Here is a 13895-nt window from a genome sequence, read left to right as displayed (position 1 = left end):
TCAGCAATGGAAAGAATCTTAATCTTTTATTATTATTACTATTATTATTATTATTATTGTTGTTGTTGTTGTTGTTGTTGTTGTTGTTGTTGTTGTTGTTGTTGTTATATAATGACAATATATTTAACTCATAGAACACTTATTTGCAGTTGAATCGGGAAAGAGATTCCTATCCAGCAGATGGCAGTAACTCTCCACCTGCCCAATTATGACTACAATTTCTAACCACCCTAAACAGAAACTCTTGTCATCTATCTGTCTGTCTATTTATCTACCTATCTATCTATCTAGATATCTATCTAGATATCTGTTTATTTAGATATTCTATCTATCTATCTAGATATCTGTTTATTTAGATATCTAGATAGATAGATGATCTGTATATATTTTTTATTTTTTTATTTTCTTTTTTTTTTTTTTTTTTTTTACTAATAATTCAGACGAAGAAAAATGGAGTTCCACTTTTTGATCTGACTGCACTTTCCTGCTGAAGTTACCTGTAATTGCATCATTCTTGCGGTAAATTTGTCAGTCCTAGCTATCCTCTTTACTTTACACATTTGTAGTATGAGTGGTATTACACAGGATACATGCAGTCGCTGTAGAGTACAATGTTGCTCAGACATTCTTCCCTGGTCAAAATAAATAAAGAAATAAATAAAATATTAAAAAAAAAAAACAAAAACAAAAACAAAAACAAAAACAAAAACAAAAACAAAACAAACAGTATCTTTTGTTTAATGGACATGGATAATTTGAGTATTTAGAGAGAATCCAATTAAGTTAAAGGTATGCTACAGTTTTCTATTAATAAAGGACTGAATTTATTTTAAAACTAGCATATAGTGACTTCTTTTTCTCTCCTGCAGAGAAACTAGTGCAACTACTGAGATAGCAATTGCCTGTGGCTCTATCCTACAGCTTATTCAGCTATGCAATGGCTTAACTTCATCAAGCAAATAATCCCTCTGCAGTAGAACTTGTTTAACTATACTTTAATACATGAATAAACCTTTTTAGGATCCAGACTGCAATTAAATTATTGTTGTACATAGTAAGCATGATTGATTGAAAATACTGTTGTGGTTTAACCCAGCCAGCAGCTAAACATCACACAGCTGTTCACTCACCCTTCCCCCTCCCTCTCTGGGATGGGGGAGAGAAATGGGAAAGTGAAGCCTGTGAGTTGAGATAAAGACAGTTTATTAAGACAATACGAACAAGAACAAGAACAAGAACAAGAACAAGAACAAGAACAAGAACAAGAACAAGAACAAGAACAAGAACGTGTATGAAACAAGTGATGCACAATGCAATTGCTCACCACCCGCTGACCAATGCCCAGCCTAACCCTGAGCAGTCCAGCCCTCCTCCCCCCGACTAGCCACACCCTTTGTTTATTGTGATGTCAGATCATGGAATACCCTCTTTGGCTAGTTTGGGTCAGCTGTTCTGGGTCTGTCTCCTCCCAGCTCTTGTTGCACCCACCAGCCTGCCCATTGCCAGGACAGAGTGAGAAGCTGAGATGTCCTTGGCTTGGTGTAAGCACTGCTCTGCAACAATTAAAACATCAGGGTGTTATCAGCACTCTTCTCATCTTAAGCCAAAACATAGCATTCTACCAGCTACTAGGAAGAAAATTAACTCTGTCCTAACTGAAACCAGGACAAAATACATATATAAGAAACGGGATTAAAACTGCCACTGCCACTATTTTTTGTCTCATTTGATATTTGTTATAAAAGAAGTCTCAACTCAATCTGAATTTAGTAATATTTATAAAATAAAAGTAAACAGCACTGGCTGTGCGGGAAGTCTGTGCTCTACCAATACGCACACAAGAACATCAAACATTCTAAATATACAGAACATTGCTTTTTTATACTAAACATGAGTATGCCTATACATGTGTACAATCAGAAAAGGTAACAAACAATCCTTTAAGTTCCATGAATTAACAGTCTCCATTTTTCTTGATTACAAACACCAGAGAATTCCAGGGCTAGTTGTGGGAACAATATGTCTTGCTTTAAGTTGTTAAGCAACTCGGTCTTCGGGCTTTATGTATTCTAATCTTCCTGGATCGAAGAAAAACATAAAGAAACAAAAAAGAATCAGTAAGTCCACACAGAAGCACAGAGAGAAGGAAAAAAAAAAATATTCTCTACTTCCCATCAATGAGCGATGTTTGGCCATGTCCTGGGAAGCAGGGCCTCAAAACATGTAGCGGTTGTTCAGGAGGAACAGCCCCCTCCCCCACGAGAGCCCCCCTTTTTATTGCTGAGTGTGACATCAGGTGTTATAGAATATTCCTTTGGCTGGTTTAGGTCAGCTGCACTGGCGATGTCCCCTCCCGATCACTTGCCCACCCCCAGCCTGCTGGCTCCTGGGGGCTTGGAAGGAGTCCTGATGCTGTGCCAGCACTATGCAGAAATAGACACAACACTGGAATAGTATCAGTGCTGTTCCAGCATTGAGTGCAGAGTACAGCACTGTGTGGGCTGCTGCAGGGAAAGGTGACTCCACTCCAGACAGACCCAACACATCTTCCTACAGCCTGGGGCTCAGGAGGCTGCCTTGAGAGAGGGGCCACACCTCTCACAGATGTCCCATGCAGGTCAGGCCCCACCCTGTGATGCACAGCCCCCAGCAGGACCAGCTGCATGGGGCAGTGGTGGCTAGGCCCCGTCTCACAGCAGCAGCAGCAGCCGAAGGTGAAAAGTTCTGCAGCCAGGCCCAGGTAGACCAGGGTGGTTCTGGGTCAGGGGCTTAGGGGCCTTGACACCTTGGGTGGATCCTGGCTACTACTGCTTTCCTCTTAGGCCCTGACTCTTGCAGCCAGACAGAGGTGAGTATTTCCAGGTCCAGCTTCCTCTGTTAATCAAACACAATCAGCTTTACACACTCAGAGGTATGCAGGAGCAAATCTGGCCATGGGGAGGACAGTCATGTTTGTGGTTCCATTCTACTCTAATAAAACTGCTTCAGGATCAAGGTTTTAAACATTTTGCTCTTATTCTGATTAAAAGCAGATACTGGTGCACCAAACTAGCTCTGTCATGCTAAAGATACTATTTTGTTCATACTCTATCAAAAGGCTGTTCAGGAAGGTAGATCATTTATTTATTTATTTTAACCGGATATGTCCATGAGGAACTACTGTTTCCAGAAGAAGAACAATTTTTATATTCATTTAGGAGTTCTGCTGTCAGTTTTACTGTTTAGGTTTGATACAGCATAGAATAATAGAAAATCAGCAAACTTTGTCAAATACAAGGTAAAAATGTTCTGATGTCATTCTAATAGGTGAAAAAGGGTTAAATACATTTTCACTTTATCTGTCTACAGGGGCTTGTTTACTAGAGCTTAAATCGCTACAAAACAGTTGCCTGAAACACCTCTATTTTGCTTCCTGTGCTACTACATTCCCACAGGGGCAATGCCATGTTTCTTAATATTATTCTTTGTCGTACTGCCTCTAAATAGGAATACTACTGAGAGTGACTTTACTGGAAGAGAAACACTGGTTTGCTTGATTGTAAAGTCATTCCTGGAAAGCTTGTGCCATAAGAGAGATACTGTGTGCAGTCTGTTGGTGAAAATGAGAACAAGCAAGTGCCAATTCTTAGTAGGCTGTCCCCACATTTGAAGTGAAACTACAATTCTTACCTTCAGGATTTGCTAGCTGTTTTGTGGATTGATACAGAGGTGATTTTGTATCACCTGGAATAGTGGGTTGAAAGTGGGATCAAGAGAATATTCAGAAAAACATTTAAATACAAAATATCATTTACACTTATAAAACACGTTATATATAATAAATAAACAAATAAATAGATAAAGCTAAACCAAACTGTTTTTGTATCCTTCTTGCGTATCTACATTATGATCTCTTTTCTCACCATCTGTAGAAAGGGTGAGAGGTTACTGCTATGAACTTGTCTGCTTAGACCATTTTTTTTTCCCATGGTTTATCAAACATTTTTGCAGAGCTTTGCATTCTTCTTCTCTTGAGGAGAGAGAATGAACTAAATTAGGCCTCAGACTAAATTTTTGTTAAAATTCCTGATTTTGATACAATTATCCATATTTTCATAATATTATTAGTGGGATAGATAACTTTCCCTCCTCTTGGAGGTTACTCTTTAGAGGCAAAGCAATTGGTTAGATAAGGAATATTGCACTAAAAACTTGTTTGAGCAATAGTCTTTTTTTTTTTTTTTTTTTTTTTTTTTTTTAACATAGTCTTTATATTGCAGCTTACTTTGGAATTCATCTTCCTATACCGATATGTCTTGAGAATGATAATCAGATGTTGTTGATGGTGAACATAGTGTCATATTATTACATGACATATTATAAAGTTGTTATAGTGTCATATTATTACATGACATATTATAAAGTTGTTATTATCTTTTAACCTTTTTTAGAAAAATGACAGATGTTTTGAGCATCAAATGTTCCCTGCCTTCTGAGCCCTCTCTTCTTTCTTGCTGCATTGTGCAAATGTACTAAATAGGGAACAAAATCAAACCAAACCAAAAAAGTATATCCTAGTGTTTCAGGTTAACCTGGTAGGCAGCTAAACACCACACAGCTGTTCACTCACTCCACTCACTCACCCTCAATGGGATTGGTATAGAATCAAAAAAAAAAAAAAAAAGCAAGAATTCATGGTTAATGTATTAAGATGAGGATATTATTAATAATAATAATATTTTAAACAGTTAAGTGATATACAATTCAATCGCTTATCGCCAACTGACCAATGCCCATCCTACCCTCAAGCAATGGCAGCTCCCCTAACCAACTCCATTTTTATTGCTCAGCATAATGTTATGTGTTATGGATTATTTCATTGCTCAGTTTACCCTAGTTCTGTTCCTTCCTTCTTGTTCACCCCCAGCTTACTCACAGGCAGGGAAGTATAAGAAGTCAAAAGTTCTTGGCTTAGTGTAAGCAGTGCTCAGCTGTTCAACAATTAATACATTAGTGTTATCAACATTATTTTCATCCTAAATGCAAAGCACAACACCATTCTATCTACTGTGGAGAAAATTAACACTATCCCAGCCAAAAAGAGGATATCTAGTCACATAAATAAATAAATAAATAAATAAATAATAAAAATAAATATGAAGTGCTTCTTTTGCTTTTCTTGTTCTAGTGAAAGGGAAAGGGACATCAGGCTTTTATTAGAACCTGAAGAAAATTAGAGCTTTCTTTTTTAAGTATCAGTACTGAGGTCTCTAGACTCATTCACGGCCTGTCAGAGTAGTGACAGTGAAAGGACAAAGCACATGGAAGGAGGACATACTATTTTTCTCTCTGATAACTTCTAATTTAGGCATAACATCATACCTAAGGCATGAAACCTTAAAATAAGTGTTATTTCTCATTATTGCTATATGATAGTTATTATGAAGACAAAGGGACAACCACAGGAAAATTAACCTTAGTGAAGTCAAGTGAAATGAATAATGTTCAAATATTCATACTGATTCACAAAGTTTCACAATATTCTTCAATGAATATAAAATGTGGCATTCCAGTGACATAGCATAAGACTGTCATCTTCATTTGTCAGTGACAAGCCAAAGAAAGGTTGTGCCTGTAGTCACAAAAAAAGTCTAGCAGAAAGGTAGCACACAGTCTGTCTCCAAAATCCACTGGCAGCCATTAGTCATGGTCCATGTCTTCTCTCTCTAGTGTTCTAGTGTGTAACACTGTGTGATGCTGACTTAAAAACAAGCCTGTGAGATTTGTCAGTTTGACCTCAGTGCCAGGGAAGCTCATGGAGCAGATCCTTCTGAGAGTCATCAGGCAGCACTTGCAGGGCAAGCAGGCGATCAGGCCCAGTCAGCATGGGTTTATGAAAGGCAGGTCCTGCTTGACGAACCTGATCTCCTTCTATGACAAAGTGACGCGCTGGGTGGATGAGGGAAAGGCTGTGGATGTGGTCGACCTTGACTTCAGCAAGGCTTCTGACACCGTCTCCCACAGCATTCTACTCAAGAAACTGGCTGCCCTAGGCTTGGACTGGCGCACGCTTCCTTGGGTTAGAAACTGGCTGGATAGCCGGGCCCAAAGAGTTGTGGTAAATGGAGTCAAGTCCAGTTGGAGGCCAGTCACTAGTGGCATCCCCCAGGGCTCGGTGCTGGGGCTGGTCCTCTTTAATATCTTCATCGATGATCTGGACGAGGGCATTGAGTGCACCCTCAGTAAGTTTGCAGATGACACCAAGCTATGCGCATGTGTCGATCTGCTTGAGGGTAGGAAAGCTCTGCAGGAGGATCTGGATAGGCTGCACTGATGGGCTGAGGTCAACTGCATGAAGTTTAACAAGACCAAGTGCCGGGTCCTGCACCTGGGGCGCAATAACCCCAAGCAGAGCTATAGGCTGGGAGAGGAATGGTTGGAGATCTGCCAGGCAGAGAAGGACCTGGGAGTGATGGTGGATAGTCGGCTGAATATGAGCCAGCAGTGTGCTCAGGTGGCCAAGAAGGCCAACGGCATCCTGGCTTGTATTAGGAACAGTGTGACCAGCAGGGCTAGGGAGGTGATCGTCCCCCTGTACTCAGCTCTGGTGAGGCCGCACCTCGAGTACTGTGTTCAGTTTTGGGCCCCTCGCTACAAGAAGGACATCGAGGTGCTTGAGCGGGTGCAGAGAAGGGCGACGAATCTGGTGAGGGGCCTGGAGAACAAGTCCTACGAGGAGCGGCTGAGGGAGCTGGGCTTGTTCAGCCTGGAGAAGAGGAGGCTCAGGGGCAACCTTATCGCTCTCTATAGGTACCTCAAGGGAGGCTGTAGCGAGGTGGGGGTTGGTCTGTTCACCCACGTGCCTGGTGACAGGACGAGGGGGAATGGGCTTAAGTTGAGCCAGGGGAGTTTTAGGTTGGATGTTAGGAAGAACTTCTTTACTGAAAGGGTTGTGAGGCACTGGAACAGGCTGCCCAGGGAAGTGGTGGAGTCACCATCCCTGGAAGTCTTCAAAAGACGTTTAGATGTAGAACTTAGGGATATGGTTTAGTGGGGACTGCTAGCGTTAGGTCAGAGGTTGGACTCAATGATCTTGAGGTCTCTTCCAACCTGGAAATTCTGTGATTTGCTTTCATATATTGTAAACTTAGATGCAGTAAAAAGAAATATTGTAGAGGCACAAGAGCTTTTTGGGGAGAAGGAGCATTTAAAAATAAAACTTTTTTTTTTTTTCCCCATGAAGCATGGACTGCCAATCATCTTTTTTGGGGGGGGGGGATGTTGCAATATTATCTTCTTGGTATTTATAGCTTTTCAGTCCAACATTCTTTTTCTTGTAAGTTTGGTTATTTTTTTTTTGTCTGTTTTTTTTTTTTTTTTTTTTTTTTTTTTAATGAACAATGGTCATGTATTAAATAATGGAGTTTTCTTCTATTTCTGCAAGTTTGGAAAACAAAATAGACTTTCCAGAGCTCCCTTACAATGTTCAGATGTGCTGTTGGTCTTTATGTTGATATTTTTTTGCTTTTGTTGACTCATGATTTAGACTCATAGGTAGGCCAATATACTTTGATAGTACTGGAATGACAACTGAATGAGGTTTAACACTGAAAATATTAAAGGAAATCAAGTAATAATGGAAGAAAGCCATACAAGGATAGGTAAAAAAAAAATAGTACCTGAGAAAAATAAATAAATAAATAAATAAATAAATAAATTATACCCAAGACAATAGGGAATATTTCCCTAAATAAGGAATAAAGTTAGTCTTGTAAAAGTTAGTAAAAACGTTAATCTTAGTAAAGTTAGTCTTGTAAAAGAAAAAAGAGGAAGGAAGGAAGGAAGGAAGGAAGGAAGGAAGGAAGGAAGGAAGGAAGGAAGGAAGGAAGGAAGGAAGGAAGGAAGGGAGGGAGGGAGGGAGGGAGGGAGGGAGGGAGGGAGGGAGGGAGAACAAAAAGGGAAATTATTTGAACATGAAAATTTTTCAGTAGTGGTGAACTGAGCAAGTTGATAATTTTCAAATGATCATGATGCAAACCTGTGTACTTGGAGTAATCAAGTTTAGTATGAATACTTAACACAAATACTTTGTTTAAAGTAACAAGAGGTACTGATATAAGAATGATTTATTTTATATCTCTGTGTGTTTATGAAAAGGGGCAATAAGGTGTTTTCTGAGTCCATATTGCATTGTTAGGACTATTATGTGACTATCAACTAAACAACCTAGGCAAAAAAAAAAAAAAAAAAAAAAAGTATAAAAGAAACGTTTATAGTCACCTTAATAAATCTCTGTCATATGCACAGCAATGCTATATTATGAAGAACTACACATTCAAAGTAGTAATTTCTACGCTGTCATTCAGCCTCCAGCACTGACAAGATATATCCTTCATTATTTGCATATTTTTATTCATTCCATTTCAAATGTGACTGGAAAACATAGCTGACATTGAAATATTCCTACCTTCAAAATGACTGACTCATTCCATTGTCATATACAACTGCGTTTCACCAAATCTGAAGTCATTGCAAAATCACCTTAAATAAATGCTCCAGATACAGTGATAAATTCTCTTGCAGTTCATAATTCTTTACAGTTCTTTACCTACAGAAAAAAAATATATATATAAAAATAAATAAAAAGTAAAATAAATAAAAAATAAGTCTACAAACACAGACATTAATTCAGAATAATGAGATCTTCCTCAATAAGTGAGAGAGAGTAACACACAGGATCAACACTTCTGTACATTTTGGCATCTTTTGAGATGAAGTTCACACCTTTCCAGTTTACTTATTCCACCTCCAATAGTAAAGAAGACTATAAGAGTTTTGAGTGGTTTATTAAAATATTATAACAAGAAAGTAGGAGAAGGAATCTTTCAAAAATGAAATATCTGTAACATTCAAGACAGACATTGATTTTTTTTTTTTTTTTTTTTTTTTCAAATTTGGTTTCAGTTTTGGCTTTTGGTGTACTGTGTTCTGGTCACCTAAGGTCAGGAAGGTATCTTTACTGATTCAATGCGGCACTTGGCACCACTCTGGAATTGTGAGATATATTTAGAACCATAGGGTAAGACTGAAGTAAGCTTTAGAATATGCATTTTTTTTTTGATATCATCATTCATATTCCTAAATATAATCATACTACAAATACATTGAAAGTCTTTGTCACTTTGTCACTTAGTGCTTTGCCCTTAAACTTTCTAGTAACAAACAAACAGGCAAACAAACAAAATGAAAGGAATTAAAAGAGAAAAAGAAAGGGAATAAAAGAAGAAAAAAAAATGCTATTAGAAAAGTAGCTACTTTTAACTCAGTTCATCCTATCCTGAAGAACATTTCAGAACTTCATTCCTCTTGGAAATACTTAATTTTTTACTAGTAAAATTAAAATTAATTGCAATGTTAGTAATTAACAGCCTAATTTCTGGTAACTGCAAATTTATAAATCAGAATTATTGAGAATTATGAACAATGTTGTTAGACGGTGATTCAATAAAATACACTTTGACAAAAAAAAAAAAAGTCTTCAGAGATAAAATGCAGATATTCTTACCTCAACATACTAAAAGCAAAATTGAATTTTTTTAATTTAAAATGAAAAATTATGTATATTTCAAAGTGTATAATGGAAATTAATGATTTGTTTAACAGAATTTTTATTTATTTTTTTTTATTTAATTGAATTTTGTAAATGAACCTGTTATTCCTGTGCAAAATAAAAATGGTATAAACATAAATTTATTATCAGGAACTTTTATATGAATAGATGCATGTTGCCAAGGTGATTTGTTGTTTTTTGTTTGTTTGTTTGTTTTATACCAAAACATTTTTACAATTATAATTCCAGGAAGGGAATATTTTTATTTAAGATATAGAAAAAAAAAAAGTTTTAATTTTTCTTACTTTTAGATAAAATTAGTGTAACTAAGCATGGGTCTTGGATTTATATATATATATATATTATTTTCTTTTTTTCCAAATTATGGTTCACTAGGAAAAAAAAAAAAAAGTAGCCAACTTTTAAGAAAAAATGCATAATAAATATGATTAATACACAAACACACACAAAAATCTTTTAATTGTTAAATAAGAAAAAGAAAGAGAAATTAAATTTTAAGTGATAATTTTGAAGGAAATTACAATTATTCAATTGCCTGAGTATGTTATAGTTTTAACCTGCGGTTTGACATTCAAATGATTAGATCACATTTTGAAGTAATTATGTTACCTCTTTAATAACATTTAAAAGTTGCTAAAAGGTTTCAGATTTCAAGAAGATGAAACTGTTTCTGTTTATCTGGTGATACCGGATTGAAAAATCAATGAATTAATCAAGTTAGACTTAAGACTGTGAAGAAGGGGGACCTCAGATGTCAGTGTGGAGGCAACAGACACAAGGAGACCATACTGTCAGCTTTATTAAATCCTGGATCTTGTTATAGAAATTAATATATTTTTTTTCTGCTTTCAAACTATCTTGTACTTCAAACCATCTTGAACATCATAGAATGTTTCAAAACCAGGTTAAATGAGACCCTGGCCAACTTGATCTAGTGGGTGACATCCCTGCCTATGGCAGGGGGTTTGGAACTAGATGGTCTTTAAAGTCCTTTCCAACCCTATGATTCCATGATTCTATGATTCTGTGATTCTATGATTCTACTTGCACAGAAAGATTGTATGATTCTGTCTGCATAGAATGTATGTAATGTGAAAGAGAAGCGGGGTGGGATGGGGGATTGTAAGTTTTGTTTGACTTTCTCTTTGATTTGTTCCCTGACATAGAAATGTGATGTGCCTTGTGTAGATTTCTTAAAACCTGCAAATTATTTCTTTACTAGCCCTAGTACTTTTGATTCCAGTGACACAGTCATGAGAGCAAACACATAACACAGTATCTATAATATCTAGTTATTTTGTCTTTATTATTATCTTATTGCAATTCTATATACACGTCTAAAATCATAATCTAAAGAAAAAAATATATTTGAATTTAGATTTGTTTTGGTGTATTCTGAGGATACATGAGAGCAAGAAATTCTTGTTTGCTAGCAATTATTTTGGAGCAGTAGCTGGAAATACAACTCTTGCAGGCATCTCCAAGTTTCTACTTTCACCTCCTTACACTCTATATAGTGGAAAATAGACCTTATTATTGTGTTATCAAGATCACTTAACAAAAGAGGCTTTGCACTGTCAGAAGCTTCCCAGTCCATATTCCTTTTCAGTGTTCTTATATTTCAATTGGATCAATTGGTATCACTACAGATATGCAAATTATACTTTATATATATATATATATATATATATATTTTTTTTTTTCCCAGGGAAAACTTGAAGAGTCTTACACTTTTCATCCTCCAGTCATTGATTTTTCTGTGTGGACACTGTGGTGAGGTGGTAAGTTGATTTAGATATTTTTTTTATCAGTTAAAATGTCATTTCAGATTTAATTGGTAAAATACTATCCTTTTAGAGTTTACTGTGTCTGTGTAACAAAACTTGAGAATTGTCTTCCTTGTTTTCTTGGAAAACCCCAAAATTTTAAGGCTACAATTAACTTGTTGTGTAGGAACTCTGAGTTGTATCAGATTTAATCTATATTTACAATTTCACCTTTATATCATATAAACAGCACACGTTCAAATGTACTCAGTGCCTACTTTCCAGAAATCCTAAGCCTCTGTATGTCTGGAAATCGGGTGATAACTGTAATTATTTACATAGAGCTTGCATCCCTCAGCAATCTTTGATACTGACTTTTATCTTCATAGGTTTCACCCCACCCCATCCCCTACCCCTCACTACCACCACTATAGTATAACAACTGGATAAAGGCTTTTCTTTTCCTGAATACAAGAAAAACAAATAGATCTAAGAGGTGACTGTGTTCCCTGACTGAGTAAATGTTATGTTTATATATAAACATATATATGTATAAATATATGTTTATAAATATTTCATATTTATTAAAATTATTTTATTATGTTTATATAATTTATGAATTTATGAGCTCAGCTGATCTTGGCAACAAACTAATAACATGTACAACAGTCTAATTTATATAAATTTTTTAGGGGCAAGTGTGCTTTCTAAAAGAGATTTTTAAATTTTTTTTACTTTTAGACTCTTAGCAAAAATAACAGGAGCGATTGTGGTGGCCACGTTTCTATATGTTAGAACAATTCTGAGTAATGAGCAGCCCAGTAGTCACTGGACTAGTCATTGTTTAACTCACAATTCAGATAATCAAGACTGTTGTTTTCTGGTTTTATGTATTATAATTATTTTTTCCTGTTCTCCAGATGTTTAACCATCCTTAATATTTCATACTCATTTTATTTTGCTACAGACTCAGAGCTAATGTTACTACTGGAGCTTGAGTACTAAAAAAATACATATCTTGATCTTTCAGTGAGATGTCATATGGCTTTTGTTGAGACAAACACTTTTTTTTTTTTTTTTTAACGTGTATATATCCATTCATTAATAAAACCAGAATGAGAGTTTTACAACTTCAGTTGTACATCCTTATTATGTGAAAACAAAAATTGGCATTATATGGAGTGCATCAGTTACAGAGCTAAGATGCTAAAATGTAGCATGAATTCTTATTCTTTACTTCTTTTATGTTCTCATTATTTTATGTTCTCATAATTTAAAAAAATAAACACACTAAATCATATGTGATATTAAAATATAAAGATCACCCAGTCCTGAGTATGTTATTGTGTTAGTCTTCTGAATGGCTTCTGATTGTGATACCGATTGAGATATAATGTCATCTACTACATTTTTATCTGAAAACAAAAGTGATTTCCCACAAGCAGTGTCTATTTATTTGAGTGATTATTAACAATAAAATTCCATTTAAATATTGAAAGATAAAATTGAAAGATTTTTTTCTTCCCTTGGAAAAATCAGTAGCAGATTAAAGTATGATATAATCATGCCATCTGGTCATCCTCTAATTTACTTAGATAAAATATAAATTACTTTAATTGAAAGTAATAGGATTATCCCCTCTTTACTCCTACTATAAAATTCTAAATAATTTCCATGCAGTAATGTATTTTGCCCAAATTAAAAAAGCATGTTCTTAAATCCTGTTCACATTCTTAAACTAAAATATAAACTTGGCCTTTTCAACAAGTGTTTATTTGATTAAATGTGAAGTTAAAATTATTATTTACATTTCACACTTATCCCTGTTATTTCACACTTATCCCCAAGAGACAGCTGCTATTTTCTTTTGAGACAGTAAATCTTGAATAAAGGTATTTTCTTATAATTTCCTGTCTCTTTATCATTCACAAGAAATTTATTTGAATTAATCAATTATAATAAAAAGAGAATGGGAAGAAAATACTACAAATAAATAAATGCATGACTCCAACTTATACCAAAGTTTTTATTATTTTAGCTTTGTTTTATAATTCACTTTTATAATTCCTAATTTAATGTTAGATATACAGTGAAATACAATTTTCAATATCCATATATTGTCTATTTCAAATGTTATGGAAAAAAATCATTCTGAATTAAGCAAACTTCATATCCTGCAGATCTCCTGCATGTGTAAACTTAAATGAACATAAATTTTAATGATAATTGAGGTACTTCTAAAGGGAGAAAATATATCGTCATGATTTAAAATAAATGTCTTGTAGTTTATTAAAAATTTGGAAAGTGTACATATAAGCAAATAAGATGCAATATTTTATCTTTGTTGATCATAGGGTTAAAGAATAATATTTGTAAGGTTATTTTGATAAAAATTATATTATTAGTAATAATACGTGAGTATTAAATTAATGTATTAAAATTCTAGCACTGGCAGTTTTATAGCATAGCAATCCAAAATTACAGCTTTAACCTCTATGCCATATTTCTGAAGCCAGTCT

General features: G+C 35.1%; 1 long non-coding RNA gene across 2 annotated transcripts in view; it reads left to right on the top strand.

Annotated features, from left to right (window-relative positions):
• The window catches only part of LOC116501055, a 649666-nt gene that overhangs the window by 263680 nt on the left and 372091 nt on the right, over nucleotides 1-13895 (top strand). For both annotated transcript variants that reach the window (XR_004254362.1, XR_004254363.1), the window contains exon 3: nucleotides 11319-11391. This is a non-coding gene — a long non-coding RNA (uncharacterized LOC116501055). The remainder of the gene's footprint in view (nucleotides 1-11318; nucleotides 11392-13895) is intronic.

This window comes from Aythya fuligula, chromosome Z (assembly GCF_009819795.1).
Source record: "Aythya fuligula isolate bAytFul2 chromosome Z, bAytFul2.pri, whole genome shotgun sequence".
In the NCBI taxonomy this organism is placed as follows: domain Eukaryota; kingdom Metazoa; phylum Chordata; class Aves; order Anseriformes; family Anatidae; genus Aythya; species Aythya fuligula.
Note: the sequence above shows the minus strand (reverse complement) of the source record. Positions and strands in the feature narration are given on the sequence as shown.